The sequence below is a fragment of the Microtus ochrogaster genome, chromosome X (assembly GCF_000317375.1).
Source record: "Microtus ochrogaster isolate Prairie Vole_2 chromosome X, MicOch1.0, whole genome shotgun sequence".
NCBI classification, from domain to species: domain Eukaryota; kingdom Metazoa; phylum Chordata; class Mammalia; order Rodentia; family Cricetidae; genus Microtus; species Microtus ochrogaster.
Window position 1 is genome coordinate 38,516,028 of NC_022026.1, and position 8,046 is coordinate 38,524,073.

General features: G+C 42.8%; 2 pseudogenes; both read right to left on the reverse strand.

Moving 5' to 3' along the window:
* Positions 1 to 463: 463 nt before the first annotated feature.
* Positions 464 to 5,072, reverse strand: LOC101994407 (annotated as a pseudogene).
* A 1,726-nt stretch (positions 5,073 to 6,798) lies between these two features.
* On the reverse strand, positions 6,799 to 7,251 carry LOC101998791 (annotated as a pseudogene).
* Positions 7,252 to 8,046: the final 795 nt, after the last annotated feature.

Below are 8,046 nucleotides of genomic sequence, written 5' to 3' on the forward strand. Positions count from 1 at the left end.
TACGCCATCAATCTTTTCTGTAAGAATTCCAAGTCTTGGATGTGTAGCTTTGCATTACGTCACCATGTTTTGCCTTATTTTGCAAGTACACGGAGCAATGTATAAAACCTCCAGAGAAGCTCCAGAGCTAGAGACGGTCGCTCAAGAGGCACAACGTGCTCTCCAAAGGACAAACTGTTGAAATGAAGTCCACCGAGGCATCCCGTTTGCTTTTCAATGCCACACTAACTTTATCCAGGTAAAACCACAATTTCAGTTCTTCACCCAGTAAGGGAACACATATGTTTTCCTACACAGTTACTAGAAAGAGCAGGTCAAGTTGAATGTGCTGAAATAATTTTTCTAGCCAGATATTTTAGCATCTTGAAGAAAATTAGAGAAGGGATTTCCTTGGTTATTTTCCAGTTTGATAGGCTTAAAATGAAACAAACAAACAAACAAACAAACAAAAAAACCCACTTCTTTAAGAGCAAACAAACAACAACACTTTTATCCACCGGGCAATGGAACATCCCTTCTCTGTCCTTTCTGACCTGACAGCTGCCAAGGGAGGAAATACTTAGGGACATGTTTAGATGAGAATGATTTCCCCACCCTGCTGTCATCTGCGGCTGAAGTTAGAGCGGCTGTTTTGCAGCCCCTTTGGTAGGTGGTAGGTCTGCAGTCAGCGAGCATGAATTCCTGGTGGCATAGATGCTTCACAGGGGAGCAGAATATCCACTTCTGCTCTTCTTTCCTTTGTCTTGTTTTCTTCTCCTTCAGCTCTCCTCAATGGTTCCTTTGTCTTCCTTCTGGGTGTGTATGAGAATTCAGGGATGGACAGCATTGCAACCGCTTGCTTGAAATTTCCTGTCCTCCCCCCCCCCAAAAAAAAAACCGAGACCCTGTTACTAGAAGGCAGTAGAGTTTCAGCCATGGGAGTTCTCTCTGAAATCACGGCACCATCTACAGGAAAGTGTTGTGAGGTTTCTGCCCGTTTCCTGGCAGTTCTTCCGGACCCTCTGGTAGATTCTTTAGGTAATGTCTGCCGAGGTCCCCATTCTGAACATCCATGTGTCCATTCAGTCTCACTTACTCCAGCTTGAGACCAGCTTTGGCTGTGACCTTCCCTGCTTGAATGTCACCACCATCTTTGCTCAGTCCTGAGGTGGGTCTCCCATCACAGGTTCGGGCTCTATTAGTCTTCATCACCGTCACTGGACCTGACAGGGTCCTTACTTCCATTCTGTCTCGTATTTTCTGCGAAAGAGGAAAGTTGGTAGAGGATGAGAAAAGTGGGATTTTATTCCTCGTTCCTTGAGTTTCAACAACTTTTTGTTTTTCATATAGTTTCCTAGTCATTCTCATAATAGGGTCAGGATTCACCCTGTATTTCACAAGCTAATCCAGAAGGACTTCATGCGAATCTCTGTGAGTTCAAGGCCAGCCTGCTTCTACATAGCGAATTCCAAGAGAGTGAAGGGTACACAGTGAAAATTTGCTCCAAAATTTTTTTAAAATGGAATGCATAGCAAATTTGCACAGTGTCTATGCATGGCGGCCATGCTAATCTTCTCGGTGTTGCTTCAGTTTTAGTATATGTGGTGCCGAGGGGAGCACAGGACTTAGATCTGTTTTTTGAACGGAACCTAATGCTCTATTTAAAGCTGCTATGATCTTCTTCATGTGCAGGCCTTGTTCAGGTAAAGGTAGCTGGTACTTCAGACTAAGCTGGGCGGAGAAGTCTTTTGTAATTTGTAACAAAGACATTCTGCTCATAAAGCTTGACAGCATTTAAATGAATAGGAAAAATGTGTAGATTTTATGATCCGATTGAACACATAGTTTTCTATGTTCATTTGAAATGTATGTGAATTTTACTGCTCTCAGTGTTACTAGTCTTCAACGATTTGTTCCCGACATTGAATTAAAAGGCATGGAATGACACTTATTAAATATGATACATAGATGCCTGGGAACTAAGGTATGCTGTTCTCAGTGTTTTCTGTGATATTATCAACATGGACAGTTTCAGGAAACAGAAAAGGGAGCCTGGAGAGATGGTTTAGCATTTAAGAGCACATAATGCTCTCCCAGAAGATCAGAGTTCAGTTCCACACAAGCACACTGGGTGACTGGCCCACAGCCAGCTGCAAGTCCAGGTCCAGGATCTAAGTCCTCTGGCCACCACAGATACCTATAGGAACATGTGCACAAATCCACACATAGACCCCCCACATGGTTTAAAGACAAAGAAACAAAAAGTGGATTATGAGGAAGAAATCACATGTAAGTTGATATGTATACACAGCAGAATTTTATGCAGTTATAAATAAAAATAAAATTATGATGCTTTTCAGTAAAGTGAATGGAGCTGAAAATTATTACATCTGGGCTGGACATCTTTAATCTCAGCAGTCTGGAAGTGAAGGCAGGAGGATGTCTGTGAGTTCAAGGACACTCTGACCTACGTAGTGAGTTCCAGGCCAGCCAGGGCTACATAGAGAAACTCTGTGTGCCACCTCCAATCCCAAGGAAGATTAAGGACAAAACCCTATTTTCTCTAGTATGTAGAACTTGGATTGTAATTTTTGTGTATGTGTGTGTGCCTGTCTGTCATGAAAAAAGAAAGGGGATGGTGGAAAGAGAAGGGGGGGGCTAGGGAGAATTGAGGAGGAGAGGAAAGAAGGCCCAAGTTTACCTGAAACAAAAAAGCAGAAGTGGGGTCTGGGAACAGGAATAGGAAGAGAGCAGGGTCGGGGATGTGTGTGAGTGCGTGGGAAACAAAGATCAACAAAAACAAAAGTATTCATATAAATGTCATAAGGAAACTTGCTACTTCAAGACCAACAGAAAATGATGATGCAGTCTGTACTTGTCTAGCATGCATGAATCAATCCATAGAACCAAAATGAAAAATGGAAGATGCTACAAAGTGTATTTGGCTATTGGAGGTGCTGGAAAGCCTCTCAGGTGTTAGATCAGCACCCTGAAGTCATGTCCTCTGCCAGACAGAACGTTTGTTTCATTATGTATCAGGGTTTCATTCCGCTGCAGTGCTGTCCTGGAACTCCCTCTGTAGACCAGGCTGGCCTCAGACTCACAGAACTTAACCTGCCTCTGCCTCCTGAAGGCTGGAATTAAAGGCATGCGCCAGCATGCCTGGCTGATTGTTTTGAGACAGATCCCCATTAGGTGCTCCAGGTTTGCCTCGAACTCCTATCTGCCTCTGCTTCCCGAATGCTTCCACCCACTACCTGTTCTCAGACGGGGTTGGATCTCAGGGGAAAACACAGGGGAAGATGCCCATGTGCCATTGCCCTTCTCAAGCTTCAGTTACCTCTTAAGAAGAGAAGACGATTTTTGCCTGGCAATCTTGTCTCCTTCCAATATCAGAAGGATAACTTTATGTTTTTCTTTGGGTTCACCTTCTTATTTAGCTTCTCTAGGATCTCATATTATAGGCTAAATGTCCTTTATTTATGGCTAGACTTGGGGGTGTGGATAGGGTGGGGGTAAGGGGAAATGGGGAGAAAAAAGTGAGAAGGGGAGGATGAGGAGAGCTTGGGGGAATGGGACAGTTGGGATGGAGGAGGAGTGGATATGGGAGCAGGGAAGTATATATCTACATTAAGGGAGCCACTTTAGGGTTGGCAAGAGACTTGGCTCTAGAGGTGTTCCCAGGTGTTCATGGAGATGTCCCCAGCTAGATCCTTGGGCAGCTGAGGAGAGGGAGTCTGAAATGGCCTTATCCTATAGCCATGCTGATGAATATTTTGCATATCACCATAGAACCTTCATCAGGTGATAGATGGAGATAGAGACAGAGACCCACACTGGAGCACTGGACTGAGCTAAGATCCAAATGAGGAGCAGAAGGAGGGGGACCATGAGCAAGGAAGTCAGGACCACGAGGGGTGCACCTACCCACTGAGACGATGGGGCTGATCTAATGGGACCTCACCAAGGCCAGCTGGACTGGGACTGATGGAGCATGGGATAAAACTGGACTCTCTGAACGTGGTTGACAAGGAGGGCTGATGAGAAGCCAAGGACAGTGGCACTGGGTTTTGATCCTACTGCATGTACTGACTTTGTGGGAGCCTAGTCTGTTTGGATGCTCACCTTCCTAGTCCTGGATGGAGGAGGGAGGACCCTGGACTTCCCACAGGGCAGGGAACCCTGACTGCTCTTAGGACTGGAGAGGGAAGGAGAGGGGGAGTGGGGGGAGAAGGAGGGAAATGAGAGGAAGGAAGGAGGTGGAAATTTTTAATTAAATAAAAAAAAAGAAGAGAAGACTGGGGCGACCTAGCTCAATCAAGTTACAATGTTGTTATTAGATACTGGGAAAATATTTTTAAAAAGATCGTTTTAACTCGCAGCTTCAAGCTGTGTCATCAAAGCAAAGAAATGGAAGAAAATTAGCCGATCTACATTTCTTTCTTGCTGAACGTTATGGATTGAGGTCACATCATATTCTGGTTATAGAAGAAACCAACCAAGAAGTAGCCGAAAGCTCTTTATGGACTAGCCTCCTAGCCCAGGCCACCACTGCCAGCTTCTCTGTGGCCTGCTCCTCTGCTTGTGCACACTCAAGTCACATTCAGTGCAAACAGCCTGTGTTCACCTCCCCCAAATTTTATTATAGAACCTTCCAGACCCTTGGGTCCGGAAGACACTATTTTTCGATTGCTAACTGGCCATGCTGCTAGTGTCTTAAGGAATCTTTTCCAAGAGCAGACCTTTACCCTTGGCCTGCAATCCGTACAGCTCAGAAATCCTTCTATTTGCAGAGACCGCTATATTTCATTGGTCTGATTTAACTCTGTCTCCCTCTGCCCCTCCTCCTTCCTCTTGTCCTCCTCTCGCCCTCCCCATTCTCTTCCTTGTTGTTTTAGTCACAGCAGAGAGTAGATTTTCCCTGGAGAGAATGTGTGAGTCCACCCCCTGTCTCCCTAGTACCATGATCTCTGTAAGGCTTTCTAACCCGCAATTTCCTAGGGCAGTTTCTCTGAAGCTAACTCTGCCATCATTGCATAAACACTCTCAGAGGAAATCTCCTACCTAACAAGGGACTCCAAAATTTTCCCCATGAGCATTCAAGACACTTGAACACACGGATTCAGGTTATGTTTGGCGCCCCATCTCCCAATTGCTCTGGGCTTTTGGAAAACCGCATTTTGCCCTGCTTGCTTAAGGGACTCTTGCATTCCTTGTGTACCTCTTTAGCAGGCTGGATATTAAATGGACGGATTCTAGCCCTTTGTACATGTGTGATGGAAGTATGCATTCAGTGAACTCTTTAAAGGATAATACTGTCGCCATCTCTTTAAAGATGTAGAAACTGAGTCTCAGGAAGTATGAGGACCAGTTTTTCTCTTTGGGAATGACACTAGGCTTATAGAGTCAAGATACCTGATGACAACTTGGTAATGATCATGAGTGGTATTATTTTGTTTTATGACAATGAGAAATGGATAAAGATCTCTCTTACTATATGTGGTATTATTTCATCCCCCTCTCCCCCGAGATTGAAATGACACAGGTGCTTTGTAGAACTCTCGGAAAATCCACAAAAACAAAAAGAGGCAGAAATAAACAAACACCTAGGAGCCTACCCCTTTCTGGGATTTGCTGACACCTAAGAATGATGCAGGAAAGATGCAGGAATAAAAAGACCCAGGAGCCTACCCCTTTCTGAGATTTGCTGACACCTAGTGGTGGGTGGATTAAAATAGGTTGAGATAGGGCAAAAAGAAAAAAGGGGAAAAAAGGAAGGAAGAAAGAGAAAGAAAGAAAGAAAGAAAGAAAGAAAGAAAGAAAGAAAGAAAAAAAGAAAGAAAGAAAAGAAAACCCAGTTCCATCTTACTCTGGCTTCAGAGGGCAACTCCAGCCTCAGCCCCCAGGGCTAGGATTATAGGCATGTGTTACTATGTCTGGAATGACGTTTAGAACGTCACTAAAAGTACACAAGTTATAAATATACACCTTGATCACTCGCCTCAAAATAAACACATTTGTCTGGCTAAAGACCAAACTAGGAAAGACAACATTACTAGCATCCTATACACCACACAGATGTCCTCTTCCCCAGCCAGGTGCAGTCATTGTTGGGACTTATGAAAACATAGGTAAATTTTGTCTGTTTTGTGAATTTTACTTAAATAGACTCATCCAGAAAGTACTCTTTGTGTCTGCCTTTTTCCCATTCAACATTATCAGTCATTAATCATCTATCTGGTTGCATGAGGATGTAATTTATTCGCTATTATTGCTGTATGGTGATTTATTGCCTAAATATAATGGGGAATAAAAATTCACCATTGGTAAAATAATAAGACAAAATTAGTGAGAATATAAAATTCTTGACTAGCATAATTCATCATGTTAATATGACTAATAAATACACAAGTCTACACTCTAAAAGTAAATTTTAAAAATGAAAAATAATCTACAAAATTGGCTGCACAAAGAATGTAAAACAAGTCTCAACAAATTGCAAAGATTAAAATAGCTCAGAGTATATTCTCTGAGTTAGAAATTAAGCAAAAAACTAGAACTCACTGTATCTTTTGAAATTAAAAGGTATATTTTTATTTTAGTTTTCTATGCGTGTTTTGCCTCTGTTGTACGTTTGTGTACCACATGCATACCTGGTACACAAAGAGGGCAGAAGAGGGCATCAGATTCCCTGGGACTGGAGTTATAGATAGCTGTGAGCCGCCAGGTGGGTGCTGGGAAGCAAACCTGGATCTTCTGGAAGAGCAGTATGTGCTCTTAACCTTTGAGCCCCAAGAAGTATATTTCTTTTTTTTCCACAGTCCATAAAGGCTCTTTATTTATGTTTTACATCTCTAGAAAAAGAATCCCAGGATTTTCCCTCCTGTGTGCTTTCGTCTTGCCTCTTCATGGTTCATGATGCCAGCTGAGGTGGTCAGTACAATGAAGCCAAACTGACGGGATGGGAGCAGATTGTTCTACAATTTTTCTAGGTCTTTGAGTTGCACATCAAATCTAGGGCTTATCACTCCACACTTGTACAACCTGCCGGTGAGGTTCACAACGATCTTCCCAGCTCTGTGATTGTCAATGATTTTAAATTCACCAATGTAACCGTGCTTCATCATCAAGGTTAGGAACCGAACGATGACTTTGGAGCAGGGCCTGATGAGGACCTGGTGTTTGCCTCTCTTCTCTGCATTGTTGATGCTCTTGAGAGCATCGGCCAGGACGTTCATGCGCACCATGGTGGTGGCCCGGGAAGATGGCCGAAAGAGCAAGAAGTATATTTCTAAATAGTGTACTATTCAAAGAAGAAATAAAATAGATATTTGAAAACAGTTTGAGCTGAGTGATAAGTAAAATCATAACATAAGAAAATTTGTGGGATATGAAATTCAAGCAGGCCTTTTTTTTTGTGGGGTAGAAATTGACAGGCTCATTCTAAGATAGCCTTGAATAGCCAAAAGCATGTAGGGAAAGAACAAGATTGAAGAACTCACAGGATCTGCTTTTGAGACTTACTGTAAAGCACAGCATGAAGAATGTGGTTTAGAGGACGGACGAGATAGGCATACAGATCAATAAGCCAGAATAAAAAGTACAGAATTAGATCCACACATTTGGTCAACTGATTTTCAATAAAGGCATCAAGATAACTCAGCAGCAAGAGAAGAAAAATCGTTTCAACAAATTTGTGATGGGGACAGAGATGTGGAGATGAATCAGCCTTGATTCATAGCTTATATAAAAATTAACTCAAAATGTGTCACCAACCTAAATGTAAAAGCTTAAATGACAAATGACGCAGAGAGCCTAAGCCATGAATATCCAATAAACTGGATTTATCCAAATTAAAATCTTCTTCTCAAGATACTATTAAGAAAATGAAAAACAAAACCATAGGCTTGGGTAAGGTACTTGTAAAGCAGCAGAGTTAATGAAGGACCCATGTGCACAATATCTAAATGAACGGGGCCTGAGGATGGAGTTGAGCTGCGATAGCACTTGCCTAGCGTATGCAGAGCCCCGCTTGCTTCTGTCCCCTTCAGCGCTGCCTGTACCAGG